Source organism: Coregonus clupeaformis, chromosome 35 (assembly GCF_020615455.1).
Source record: "Coregonus clupeaformis isolate EN_2021a chromosome 35, ASM2061545v1, whole genome shotgun sequence".
NCBI lineage: Eukaryota > Metazoa > Chordata > Actinopteri > Salmoniformes > Salmonidae > Coregonus > Coregonus clupeaformis.
In genome coordinates, this window is record NC_059226.1 from 23548715 (window position 1) to 23563932 (window position 15218).

A 15218-nucleotide genomic window follows, 5' to 3' on the forward strand; every position below is an offset into this window, starting at 1 on the left:
GTCAATTTTATTCTCAAAAGATTGAACGTTGGCTAATAGTATTGATGGGAGAGGCAGTTTACTCGCTCGCCGTCGGATCCTTACAAGGCACCCCGACCTACGTCCACGATATCTCCGTCTCTTCCTCAGGCGAATGACGGGGATCTGGGCCTTGCCGGGTGTCTGTAGAATATCCTTCGCGTCCGACTCGTTGAAGAAAAAGTATTCGTCCAATGCGAGGTGAGTAATCGCTGTCCTGATATCCAGAAGCTCTTTTTGGTTATAAGAGACGATGGCATAAACATTATGTACAAAATAAATTACAAATAACGCGGAAAAACACACATAATAGTACAATTGGTTAGAGGGCTGTAAAACGGCAGCCATCTTCTCCGGCGCTGTTTATGTCCCCGGCGCTGTTTATGCAACTCAATATTAGGAAGGTGTTCCTAATATTTTGTGCACTCAGCCTGTCAACTATGTGTCTGTCTATCCCTGTTCTCTCCTCTCTGCACAGGCCATACAAACGCTTCACACCCCGTGGCTGCTGCCACTCTAATCTGGTGGTCCCTGCACGCACGACCCACGTGGAGTTCCAGGTCTCCGGCAGCCTCTGGAACTGTCGTTCTGCGGCCAACAAGGCAGAGTTCATCTCAGCCTATGCTACCCTCCAGTCCCTCTACTTCTTGGCGCTGACGGAAACATGGATTACCACAGAAAGTGCTGCTACTCCTACTGCTCTTTCCTCGTCTGACCATGTGTTCTCGCATTCCCCGAGAGCATCTGGTCAGCGCGGCGGTGGCACAGGAATCCTCATCTCTCCCAAGTGGACATGCTCTCTTTTTCCCCTGACCCATCTGTCTATCTCCTCATTTGAATCCCATGCTGTCACAGTCACTAGCCCATTCAAGCTTAACATCCTTGTCATTTATCGCCCTCCAGGTTCCCTTGGAGAGTTCATCAATGAGCTTGACGCCTTGATAAGTTCCTTTCCTGAGGATGGCTCACCCCTCACAATTCTGGGTGACTTTAACCTCCCTACGTCTGCCTTTGACTCATTTCTCTCTGCCTCCTTCTTTCCACTCCTTTCCACTCCTTTCCTCTTTAGACCTCACCCTCTCACCGTCCCCCCCTACTCACAAGGCAGGCAATACGCTTGACCTCATCTTTACTAGATGCTGTTCTTCTACTAATCTCACTGCAACTCCCCTCCAAGTCTCCGACCACTACTTTGTATCCTTTTCTCTCTCGCTCTCCTTCAACACTACTCACTCTGCCCCTACTCAGATGGTAATGTGCCGTCGCAACCTTTGCTCTCTCTCTCCCACTACTCTCTCCTCTTCCATCCTATCATCTCTTCCCTCTGCTAAATCCTTCTCCCTCCGATCTCATGATTCTGCCTCCTCAACCCTCCTCTCCTCCCTTTCTGCATCTTTTGACTCTCTATGTCCCCTATCCTCCCGGCCGGATCGGTCCTCCCCTCCTGCTCCGTGGCTTGACGACTCATTGCGAGCTCACAGAAGAGGGCTCCGGGCAGCCGAGTGGAAATGGAGGAAAACTTGACCCTGCGGACCTGTCAACTTTTCACTCCCTCGTCTCTACATTCTCTTCCTCTGTTTCCGCTGCTAAAGCCACTTTCTACCACTCTAAATTTCAAGCCTCTGCCTCTAACCCTAGGAAGCTCTTTGCCACCTTCTCCTCCCTGCTGAATCCTCCTCCTCCTCCCCCTCCCTCCTCCCTCTCTGTGGATGACTTCGTCAACCATTTTGAAAAGAAGGTTGACGACATCCGATCCTCATTTATCTCTTCTCCAGACCATTTCCGGAGACCTTCTCCCTTACCTCACCTCGCTCATCAACTCATCCTTGACCGCTGGCCATGTCCCTTCCGTCTTCAAGAGAGCGAGAGTTGCACCCCTCCTCAAAAAACCTACACTCGATCCCTCCGATGTCAACAACTCAGCCATGTGTCTAATCCAAGCCTCGCAAGCCGCCTGATCTCTCGAACTTACATGGCTGTTCGCTACGCAGCGGTAATCAGTCTGGTAATTACAAGGCTAGTCTAATCCCTCTGTGACCAATAAATACACAGTCAGAACAGATACTATCTTCCAGACCTGGGTTCAAATACTATTTGAAATCTTTCAAATATTTTGGGTGTTTGCTCTATTGTGCCTGGACTGCCAGATGGGCGAGGTTTGCAATTTTGAGACTATTATATTGGTCTATCAAGCCAGGCAAGTTCAATCAAGCACAGCTATAGTATTATCAATTATTTAAAATAGTATTTTAAACCATGTCTTCTATCGTCGTTGGCTAAGGGATGTTCAGTGTAGCCCTCCACTACTAGTCACATCTCTGACTGAAGAATAAAGATACAGAAATAATAGTATTCTCCTTTGCTACTGTTGGTGGATTTGATATGGAAAAGTAAGACGCCTATTTGGTATTCTATTCAATTTCAGAAAGAATACATCTCTGTGCATGTTATTATGTTGTGTTATTCGCAGAAAACAGCAGCCAATAGGTCGGCGCACGGAGCAGACCAGTGACGACAATGGACCCAGGAGGAGAGGAGAGGAGGAGGACAAGAAGAGGGTTTGGGCAGGGTCAGTGCTGGCCTTGCTCTCTACTCCTCTGGGAAGAGAGTAAATAAAGACAGAAAAAAAGTTGCATTCTTTATGATTGACATAGCCTTCCTAAACATACACATCCACTGATACGGTGTCCATATTAGGAATACATGTCCATTGACATAGCCTTCCTAAACATACACATCCACTGATACAGTGTCCATATTAGGAATACATGTCCAATGCCAGGGCCTATGGATGGAGATGAAGATGGGCTGGGTAGAGGTAGCGGTTGTTGGAGACTAGCTGTGAAAGCTGTGTGACCTTTTCCACATTTTGTTACATTACAGCCTTATTCTAAAATGGAATAAATAGAAAAATGTCCTCATCAATCTGCACACAATACCCCATAATGACAAACTGAAAACAGGTTTAAAGAATACATAAGTATTCAGACCCTGTGCTATGAGACTCGAAATTGAGCTCAGGTGCATACTGTTTCTATTGATCATCCTTGAGATTTTTCTACAACTTGATTGGAGTCCACCTGTGGTAAATTCAAGTGTTTGGACATGATTTGGAAAGGCACACACCTGTCTATATAAGGTCACACATTTGACAGTGAATGTCAGAGCAAAAACCAAGCCATGAGGTCGAAGAAATGTAGGTGCCTTTTGGCAAACTCCAAGCGGGACAAGTCTCTGAATGTCCTTGAGTGGCGCAGCCAGAGCCCGGACTTGAACCCGATCGAACATCTCTGGAGGGACCTGAAAATAGCTGTGCAGCGACACTCCCCATGCAACCTGATAGAGCTTGAGAGGACCTGCAGAGAAGAATGGGAGAAACTCGCCAAATACAGGTGTGCCATGCTTGTAGCGTCATACCAAAGAAGACTTGAGGCTGTAATCGCTGCCAAAGGGTCTTTAACAAAGTACTGAGAACAGGGTCGGAATACTTATGTAAATGTGACATTTCAGTCTTTTTATATTTTTTACGAAATGTTCAAAACATTCTCACAACCTGTTTTTGCTTTGTCATTATGGGGTATTGTGTGTAGAATAAGGCTGTAATGTAACAAAATGTGGAAAAAGTCAAGGGGTCTGAATACTTTCCGAATGCACTGATACACTCTTAGCACCTTATTTCTATCTAGAACCTAAGAGAGCTATTTGGCTGTCCCCATTGGAAAACCCTTTGAAGAACCATTATTGGTTCCGGGTAGAATCCTTTTGGTTTCAGGTAGAACCCTTTTGGGTTCTCCTGTGAGGACAGCCGAAGAACCCTTTTGGAACCCTTTTTCTAAGCGTGTATAAGTAGACAGGATTGTTTTTCTCTAACCTTGCAGGCGTCCATAGTGCAGCACCGACCTCTAAGCTCTAAATCCAAACACATACAGCTGACTGAATAAACATGAAGGAAGCAACTGGTGAGGAAGTGGCTTTATGTAGCTGGTCGTGGTAGGCTATGTTGTCTCTCCAGGGTATAGATGTGTGTAGTGGCCCATGTAGAATTACAGAATATAATATATTCAGACTTTCAGCGACACTCCTTTGATGCTCGTTTTCTTTACTCTTCCATCGTAAATCTTGGGTACTGAAGATCTCCTTTATGATCACTTATAAGTAATGGTACTACTGTAGTCCTTCAGGCTTCATTGTTTTCATTATGTGGAGTGGTTCTTCTCACAAGCTTCCAATTTAAAAGATGGACTTTTCACAGAGTGGAGATTCAATCAGAGAGCACAGACAAGCCCTTAACAATGACTTATTGAGATAATTACTTGTATTTTATTATCTGCTTTACAAAATGTTTTCCTCCTTTCTTGGAGAGCTAAATTAATTAATTAATTGATGATTCATTGGTTATTTTAATCAATCAGTCCTCATCTGTAATGTAAATAACATTAGCTGCCAGTTAAGCACTATTAGGTATAAACTAGTTAAATAGTATTCTAAAGGCTTTTTTATAAACCCAATTATAGTTAAAACATACTGTACAAAGAATTAAAATATAAAAAATATTCCCAAATTCTCTATTAAAATTTGTTCTGTCCCTTAATTCTCAGACATTTGAGTGACAGCTTTGTATAATTTCACTTTAATTAGGATAATCAAATCAAATCAAATTGTATTTGTCACATGCGCCGAATACAACAGGTGTTACCTTACCGTGAAATGCTTGCTTACAAGCCTAACCAACAATGCAGTTCAAGAAATCGAGGGGGGTGGGTCAATGTAAATAGCCCGGGTGGCCATTTGATTAATTGTTCAGCAGTCTTATGGCTTGGGGGTAGAAGCTGTTAAGGAGCCTTTTGGACCTAGACTTGGCGCTCCGGGGGGTGTCAATGTAAATAGTCTGGGTGGCCATTTGATTAATTGTTCAGCAAGTCGTATGGCTTGGGGGTAGCAGATGTTAAGGAGCCTTTTGGACCTAGACTTGGCGCTCCGGGGGGGGGGTGTCAATGTAAATAGTCTGGGTGGCCATTTGATTAATTGTTCAGCAGTCTTAAAACTGAAACTCTCGACCCGCTCCACTACAGCCCCGTCGATGTGAATGGGGGCGTGTTCGGCCCTCCTTTTCCTGTAGTCCATGATCATCTCCTTTGTCTTGCTCATGGTGAGGGAGAGGTTGATGTCCTGGCACCACACTGCCAGGTCTCTGACCTCCTCCCTATACGCTGTCTCATCGTTGTCGGTGATCAGGCCTACCACTGTTGTGTCATCAGAAAACGTAATGATGGTGTTGGAGTCGTGCTTGGCCATGCAGTCGTGGGTGAACAGGGAGCACAGGAGGGGACTAAGCACGCACCCCTGAGAGACCCCCGTGTTGAGGATCAGCGTGGCAGATGTGTTGTTGCCTACCCTTACCACCTGGGGGCGGCCCGTCAGGAAGTCCAGGATCCAGTTGCAGAGGGAGGTGTTTAGTCCCAGGGTCCTTAGCTATGGAGAGCGTGATCACACAGTCGTCCGGAACAGCTGGTGCTCTCATGCATCCTTCAGTGTTGCTTGCCTCGAAGCGAGCATAAAAGGCATTTAGCTCGTCTGGTAGGCTCACTTCACTGGGCTGCTCACGGCTGGGTTTCCCTTTTTGTCCGTAATAGTTTTCAAGCCCTGCCACATCCGACGAGCTTCAGAGTCGGTGTAGTAGGATTCAATCTTAGTCCTGTATTGACGCTTTGCCTGTTTGATGGTCCGGATTAGTGTCCCACTCCTGAGCCTTTAGCTCAGTGCGGACGTTGCCTGTAATCCATGGCTTCTGGTTGGGATACGTAGGTACGGTGACTGTGGGGACGACGTTGTCGATGCACTTAGAGATGAAGCCAGTGACTGAGGTGGTATACTCCTCAATGTCATTGGATGAATCCTGGAACATTTTCCAGTCTGTGCTAGCAAAACAGTCCTGTAGCATAGCATCCGCGTCATCTCACCACTTCCGCATTGAATGAGACACTGGTACTTCCTGCTTTAGTTTTTGCTTGTAAGCAGGAATCAGGAGGATAGAATTATGGTCAGATTTGCCAAATGGAGGGCGAGGGGGAGCTTTGTATGCGTCTCTGTGTGTGGAGAAAATGTGGTCTAGAGTTTTTTTTCCTCTGGTTGCACATGTGACATGCTGGTAGAAATGAGGTAAAACGGATTTAAGTTTGCCTGCATTAAAGTCCCCGGCCACTAGGAGTGCTGCTTCTGGATGAGCATTTTCTTGTTTGCTTATGGCCTTATGCAGCTCATTGAGTGTGGTCTTAGTGCCAGCATCGGTTTGTGGTGGTAAATAGACGGCTACGAAAAATATAGATGAAAACTTTCTTGGTAGATAGTGTGGTCTACATCTTATCATGAGGTACTCTACCTTAGGCGAGCAATACCTCAAGACTTCCTTAATATTAGACATCAAGCACCAGCTGTTATTGACAAATAGACACACACCCCCCTCATCTTAGCAGACGTAGCTGTTCTGTCCTGCCGATGCATGGAAAACCCAGCCAACTGTACATTAACCGTGTCGTCGTTCAGCCACAACTCGGTGAAACATAAGATATTACAGTTTTTAATGTCCTGTTGGTAGGATAGTCTCGAACTGAGATCATCCAGGTTATTATCCAGTGATTGGACGTTGGCCAATAGAACGGATGGTAGAGGCGGGTTACTCACTCGCCGACGAATTCTCACAATGCACCCCGATATCCGCCCTCTGTATTTCCATCCTTTCTTCACGTGAATGACAGGGATTTGGGCCTGGTCTCAGAGAAGCAGTATATCCTTCGCGTCGGACTCATTAAATAAAACATCTTCGTCCAGTTCGAGGTGAGTAATCGCTGTTCTGATATCCATAAGCTCTTTTTTCGGCAGGTAGCTTAGTGGTTAAGAGCGTTGTGCCAGTAATCGAAAGGTCGCTGGTTCTAATCCCCGAGCCGACTATGTGAAAAGTATGTCGATGTGCCCTTGAGCAGGGCACTTAACCCTAATTGCTCCTGTAAGTCGCTCTGGATAAGAGCGTCTGCTAAATTACTAAAATAAAAATGTAAAATAAGTTACAAACAATGCGAAAAAACACACAAAATAGCAAAGTTGGTTAGGAGCCCGTAAAACGGTAGCCATCCCCTTCAGCGCCATTCAAGGAAGCACTTGGACTATGTGTCCATCTTTATTCTTCAAGGAAAACAATAATCTATTCTAGAATTCTGTGTTTTAGAATAATTATCTAATTTGTTCTAGGCAGCCCCATTTATATCCTTCCACTTCAATGTGATTATAAGTTTAAATTCCCTGTCTGAGCCTTGAGGTGTTTCTGTGGTTTATGTTGATATTGGGTAGGCATGACAGTGGCCTAGCTGGCCACACAAGACTTGGTTATGGCTGCCGAGATTAGTGTGACAGGGTTTACCCAAAAAAAGACCACTCATTATGAGTTGACACTTCACAAGTGGCAGCTTGGATTTAGGTCACTTGCCTCCCCTTACCTTCCGGCAGAATGTGGCCTGCATAGAGACATGCTGCCAGAGGAAGGAGCTGCAAATAACCTTCCATGAGGCAGGTGTGCGTGTGCGTGTGCGTGTGCGCGTGCGCGTGCGCGTGTGTAAGTACAATTGGTTCTGAATGTGTGTGCGTGGGTAGCGCAAAAAATGATTTGTTAAAGATACCTCATCAGACACTAAATGTAGACTTGACAACATCTTGATTGACAGGTTGTTGATTGTCAGGTTATTAAATACAAACTTACAGGCTGAATGTCTGTCACAATGCTGTCTGTCTCAAACAGTGGATCTATCCAAATGAAGAAGATGTAATGTAAGACTGAGTGACATATCAGTCTGTCAAAGGCCATCTCTTAATATGCCTACCACGGCTCAACTGCTTTATGGATTAATGGCTCTCCTATCCTGGGGGTCCTAGAGAAGTAAGATATTGTGAGAGAGGAGTCTTTAGTTTGGGGAATGCATGTTTGTAGTTTTCCTTTTTGTATGTTTATTTCCGTCACCATCTGAACAAATAATAATCCGCTTGGACGACCAGGAGGTCAAGAAGGAGCTGGCTCTGGACCTGAGGCAAGGTTGCCGTCTCCTGGGTACATGCATTCAACACCTGGTCACATACGCTTACTTCTCACATTTACGCACACATCAAATCAGGCTCCAGACCATGTAGCTAGGCCTAGGACCCCTAGACGAGAGCAGCAAAATCAGTGGGCTATTTACTGGTTTCGTAACATATGGGGGCTCGTCCGGGATGAATGTTAACAGATGTTACCATTTGTGGTTCACCTTCCTCACTAGGGAAAAGCATTTCCTGGGAACCACTGTCGTGCATGTGTGTGTTTGTATGCATGTATATGTGCAAGCAGACATAGGCATGAGTATGCATATTTTGTGTGTGTCCCCTTATACAGTATGTGTGTATATATACATGCATGCATACACACTCATTCCACCCCTCTACATCTGCAGTAGCTCCATACCTCCAGCTCTCCCCATCTCCCTCCAGACCCCAGACCCAGTGTCAGTCCCCTAGTCTGCAGGTCTTGCCCTGGGTTGGTAGGTCCAGGGGAAGCAGACAGCTGGCAGTAATATATGACTTGTTTCAGGAAATTAAGCTTATGTCGCGCGTCACTACTTCACAGGAGTTTTTTGGCAGAAATGCCTTCTGGAACATGTGAACTTTCATGTGCCTTAATAACAAACTTGTATGCCAACTGTAAATACTAATAAAATGGTTAAATTACGAGCCTTGTTGGTTTAGCCATGGAAAAAGACAGCAACCTTCCAGCTAGCCATGGGCTGGACATGCCGAGAGATTAATTCGGATTGGTCTGCCATGTAGCATGTTTTTGTCTATAATATGAGCTGGTCAGTATATGTAGGTAATCCTTTCTAACACAGCTTTTTTTTTAAAGATATCACGCAGTAGAACTGCATAGGTGTTGCTCTCCACTTTCTGGAGGACCGAGTTTTGATATCAGTGGAATTAGAGCATGATAGGTAAGGAGATGGAGAAAATTCTGGCATTTGATTGCAAATATGCAGACAGAGTCGAAAAGAGAACAGAGAAAGCTATGGATTACATCTTCAAACTAAGGGTAACCATGGCATCTGTGACAGAGAGGGAGAAACGTCCATCCATGTATACGGGTAAGAGAGTCTAGCTAGCTACATTTTCAGATATTACACGTTTTTAATTTTGTCAGAAAGTCATTTTCATTTCAAGTTAAAGTGTACTGTTAGCTAGCTAGCTAACGTTATGTGTATGATCTGTGTAATAATATTATTCGTATCTCAGAGCCATTTGCATTGCTAGTTATAGCCTAATGTTAGCTAGCTAACATTGAACCTGGTTGGTTAGCTACCTGCAGATTCATGCAGGGTAGTAACGTTATGAGTTGGGATTATGGTTCATTGTTTAGCTAGCTAGCTACATGTCTAAACAAAAGACTCCACTATGCAAGTAACTAAACTCAGCAAAAAAAGAAACGTCCCTTTTTCAGGACCCTGTCTTTCAAAGATAATTTGTAAAAATCCAAATAACTTCACAGATCTTCATTGTAAAGGGTTTAAACACTGTTTCCCATGCTTGTTCAATGAACCATAAACAATTAATGAACATGCACCAGTGGAACGGTCGTTAAGACACTAACAGCTTACAGACGGTAGGCACTTAAGGTTACAGTTATGAAAACTTAGGATACTTAAGAGGCCTTTCTACTGACTCTGAAAAACACCAAAAGAAAGATGCCCAGGGTCCCTGCTCATCTGTGTGAACGTGCCTTAGACATGCTGCAAGGAGGCATGAGGACTGCAGATGTGGCCAGGGCATTAAATTGCAATGTCCGTACTGTGAGACGCCTAAGACAGCGCTACAGGGAGACAGGAGGGACAGCTGATCGTCCTCGCAGTGGCAGACCACGTGTAACAACACCTGCACAGGATTGGTACATCCGAACATCACACCTGCGGGACAGGTACAGGATGGCAACAACAACTGCCCGAGTTACACCAGGAACGCACAATCCCTCCATCAGTGCTCAGACTGTCCGCAATAGGCTGAGAGGGACTGAGGGCTTGTAGGCCTGTTGTAAGGCAGGTCCTCACCAGACATCACCAGAAACAACGTTGCCTATGGGCACAAACCCACCGTCGCTGGACCAGACAGGACTGGCAAAAAGTGCTCTTCACTGACGAGTCGCGGTTCTGTCTCACCAGGGGTGATGGTCGGATTCGCGTTTATCATCGCAGGAATGAGCGTTACACCGAGGCCTGTACTCTGGAGCGGGATCGATTTGGAAGTGGAGGGTCCATCATGGTCTGGGGCGGTGTGTCACAGCATCATCGGACTGAGCTTGTTGTCATTGCAGGCAATCTCAACGCTGTGCGTTATAGGGAAGACATCCTCCTCCCTCATGTGGTACCCTTCCTGCAGGCTCATCCTGACATGACCCTCCAGCATGACAATGCCACCAGCCATACTGCTCGTTATGTGCGTGAATTCCTGCAAGACAGGAATGTCAGTGTTCTGCCATGGTCAGCGAAGAGCCCAGATCTCAATCCCATTGAGCACGTCTGGGACCTGTTGGATCGGAGGTTGAGGGCTAGGGCCATTCCCCCCAGAAATGTCCGGGAAGTTGCATGTGCCTTGGTGGAAGAGTGGGGTAACATCTCACAGCAAGAACTGGCAAATCTGATGCAGTCCATGAGGAGGAGATGTACTGCAGTACTTAATGCAGCTGGTGGCCACACCAGATACTGACTGTTACTTTTGATTTTGACCCCCCCCTTTGTTCAGGGACACATTATTCAATTTCTGTTCGTCACATGTCTGTGGAACTTGTTCCGTTTATGTCTCAGTTGTTGAATCTTGTTATGTCCATACAAATATTTACACATGTTAAGTTTGCTGAAAATAAACGCAGTTGACAGTGAGAGGACGTTTCTTTTTTTGCTGAGTTTATTTCAATAGAATGTTTATGATGTCACTGTGACAACTGTCGATAGACGTAGCTGGTAAATTCGCTCTGGCTATCTACTCTGATTTCAGAGCACTCTCGTCTGAGAGTGCCAGAGCGCAGAATAACTGACGAATTTACGAACGCTCAACACCCGCTGAATATGGCCAGTGTCAGTAAACATTGTCAGAAAAAGCATAATTAAATTGTTGCCAGCAGCACAGTTGCAGTCACCAACACTCTGTATAACATAAAAACAGCCTAACCAGCTCTGCTAGGGCGAGTAAAATGGTCAGAGTGAGCTGTTCTCTCATTTATGTCTGGAAGTAGTTAGCAAGCTAGCCAACGTTAGCCAGTTAGCTTGGGTGCTTGACTGCTGTTGTTAGGTCAGAACGCTCGGATCAACCCTACTTTTCGGCCAGAGTGTCCCTCACCTTCCTCATGATCATTGATGCCCCACGAGGTGAGATCTTGCATGGAGCCCCAGACCGAGGGTGATTGACCGTCATCTTGAACTTCTTCCATTTTCTAATAATTGTGCCAACAGTTGTTGCCTTCTCACCAAGCTGCTTGCCTATTGTCCTGTAGCCCATCCCAGCCTTGTGCAGGTCTACAATTTTATCCCTGATGTCCTTACACAGCTCTCTGGTCTTGGCCATTGTGGAGAGGTTGGAGTCTGCTTGATTGAGTGTGTGGACAGGTGTCTTTTATACAGGTAACGAGTTCAAACAGGTGCAGTTAATACAGGTAATGAGTGGAGAACAGGAGGGCTTCTTAAAGAAAAACTAACAGGTCTGTGAGAGCCGGAATTCTTACTGGTTGGTATGTGATCAAATACTTATGTCATGCAATAAAATGCAAATTAATTACTTAAAAATCATACAATGAGATTTTCTGGATTTTTGTTTTAGATTCTGTCTCTCACAGTTGAAGTGTACCTATGATAAAAATTACAGACCTCTACATGCTTTGTAAGTAGGAAAACCTGCAAAATCGGCAGTGCATCAAATACTTGTTCTCCCCACTGTATGTGGTCCTCTGCACAATCCACACAGCTCAAACACAGCAAATACATTTTTATTTGAGCACACACACACTCTCTTTCTCTCACACACACATGAAAAGTATTCAATCAACAAGAATGCATTCATTCATACGGTCCTTAAAGCATGCTTCCGTCGCTCCTTTTCCCTATTTTCCTTCCTAAATTTGTGCTACCTTGAGTTGCAGATATTCAATGAGAGGCTACTTCGGACATATAGCTCGTCAACTATATACCGAGAGGTAACATAGAGTTTAATGTGTATTCTACAACCTCCAGTTCCTTGGAACTGACCCGAAAATTCACCTAGTGACTTCCCAGGATTTGCGGCCCATCTAATGATCGCCTCATTTGAGGGCTTCCGTAGATCAGCGACGTCCTAATCAGTATAACTTTTTCCTTAGTTCCTTGTCCCTTATTCCTTTATTCTATTCCTTTTTCCTTTAATTTTATTCAAGCCAAATTTCCCTGGGCCCAGTGTTATCAATTCCTTTTTTCCCTTTTATCCTGTATTATATTTTCACTCCCCCCTGTTTGCGTTGTTTCCAACGCAAACAAATTTAGAAATTTAGAACGGAATCTCATCACACAGCAATCACAGCATGGCACACACAGGTTCTACACGGTGCATCCCCCCAACGCACACACAGCCACACGAACCGACCAGCGCCCAAAGTTGTGAGAGCAACAATCTGGAGAACAACAAACCCAATCTCAAATATGATCACTCTCCCCTTCCTTTGTTCAAACATGGTCTATATATATCCTATGCCCTATGTAACATAAGATGGCATGTTTTGAATAGACCAATCCCTGGCCTCCACATATCCCAATGTCCTCTGTTTTAGGGGGCCCCTATAGTAACACTTTCCAGATGTTTCAGCACAGCACAGCAGAGCAAAGTTCATTTAACCAACAATATGAAAACCTCAGCCAAAGTTATAAATGTTCAGATACTACAATAGCCTCACATGTGAATCCTTAAATAGATGGGTGGGGCTAAAGCTTAAAAGGGTGTGAAAGATGCTGAATGGGTGTAGACAAAGAAGAGCTCTCCAGTAGATACCAAAACATTCAAGGGCCATTTTCTCAAAAGTGAGGTTACAAGATTATCAACTTTCAAAGCAGAATTACTTTCCCATTGGTCCTCAGCTGTATATACAATTTTCCAGTTCTGAGTCGCTACTTTTATCCAATGTAAAAAACACAATTTCTCATTTCTAACAAGACCGAATTGAGCTAAGTCGGTCACATATGTCTGGAGCCTATCAACTACCTGCAGAAGTAGAGGGATTACCGCAGCACCTGCTGGCCTCGACAATTGCGGCGTAGTCATCATTTTTCATGCTGCCGTCGGGAGCGGGCGGTCAGACAGACAACTTTGGGATGAAAATGTTTTTATGCATTAGCCTAGACCTACCTATTGTATTAAAAGCACCTCTTTGTCGTATTATTCACACACTCTCAGCATTCGCTTCTTCAAGTTCTGTAGTTACATAGCAGTACCTCTCCTCTCCTGGGTTTGCGAGATCAAGTGCGCCTATGTGTGTGGTCTCAATGAAATAAAGTAGGCTGCCTACAGTACGCATGGGCGGAGAATCTCGTGGCAGTTATCTTTCCAAGGAAATTAGCTTAAATATGATTAGGCTATAGTTTAGGCCTACTATATTGCCTGGAAATAAATATTGATCAACCATATTTGTATCCGTCTGAAAATCGTCCCGCTCCTAAAAAGGTAGGCTATATTGAAAACATAGCTCAAGAAAAAGTGTCTGCTCTCTCTCAAATTCTGCTCTCTTCAAACTAAGTTTTACATTTTACGTCAGTTAGCAGACGCTCTTATCCAGAGCGACTTACAGTTAGAGCATACATTTTTTTCATACTGGCCTCCCGTGGGAATCGAACCCACAACCCTGGCGTTGCAAGTGCCACGCTCTACCAACTGAGCTATACGCCGCATTTTGATATTGCCTATAGGGCGCAAAATTGCTGGGACCATGGCATTGCGGTTGGGTTCGGGACCAGTTCTTGCGGGAGAGGGTGGGGAGTCGGACAGAAAGCCAACGGGAGCGGGCGGGTGGGGTATGAAAAGCTGTGGGCGGGAGTTGGATGAAGAAATCAGTCCCAATCAGACCTCTAGAACAGAGCACGTCTGTACAGCAAACCTCTGTGTAGAATTCACCTCTATCATAACTGTATGAAGTAATCTGAAATTGTAATAAAAATCATGAAATGTGTAATAACCTGAAGAATAAAAAATATATATGTATAAAATGTAAATAACTGACCTCTATCTAATAAAGGTAGCCACCTGCTGTGCACACACACTCACACACACTGATACACACACACACACACACAAGCGCGGGAAAAATACACTCACAGATAAACATGGGTAAACACACAGTGAGAGAGACCGCACTGTCACCACCTCTTATAACTACCAGACAGATGGAGGTGGGATGGAGAAAATAATTGCCTCTCTCGCAAATCGCAAAGGACAACAAACCAATCCGAGGACGGTTATAAAGTCTTGAAATAATAACGCAGTAACAAGTCTGGCTCAATACAGCAGAGAGTGAGTCACTCCTCGTTCCTCTGTCGGTCGTTAGTTCCATAAAAGTACTTTCACTCATTAGTGGTAAATTTAGGAATTTAGGATTTAGGATCTCAGGAGCCATGATAGATCCTCCTCCCTGTCCCTGCAGGCTGGGCTGGAATAAAACACTGTCCTTGGCTTGGTAATGTCTGTGGTAGTGCATAAAAAAAGCTGGGTAAGGCTGGGTGTACACTCACAACCAGTCTGGTAGCAAGCTGCTGACTGCATTATTGGACGTTTGTCCTAGGTAGTTAGGGGTGACCGCAGCACCTGCTGGCCCCGACAGAGATCATTGCGGCGCGGTCATAATTTTTCATGCTGCCGTCGGGAGAGGGTGGTCAGACAGACAACTTTGGGATGAAAATATTTTTATGCGTTAGCCTAGACCTACCTATTGTATAAAAAGCACCTCTTTGTCGCAGAAGTGGTTGTTCATCCACCAGAGGGCAAGTGATGTGATGTGCCAATTGTTTAAAAACATGTCATGATTAATTATAATTCCATGGTGCTCTGAGATATTTATAATTTAACAATGAGCATGTTTACATGTACACTAATAATTCGATATTAAACTGATTATGGCAGTAGGCCGCGTA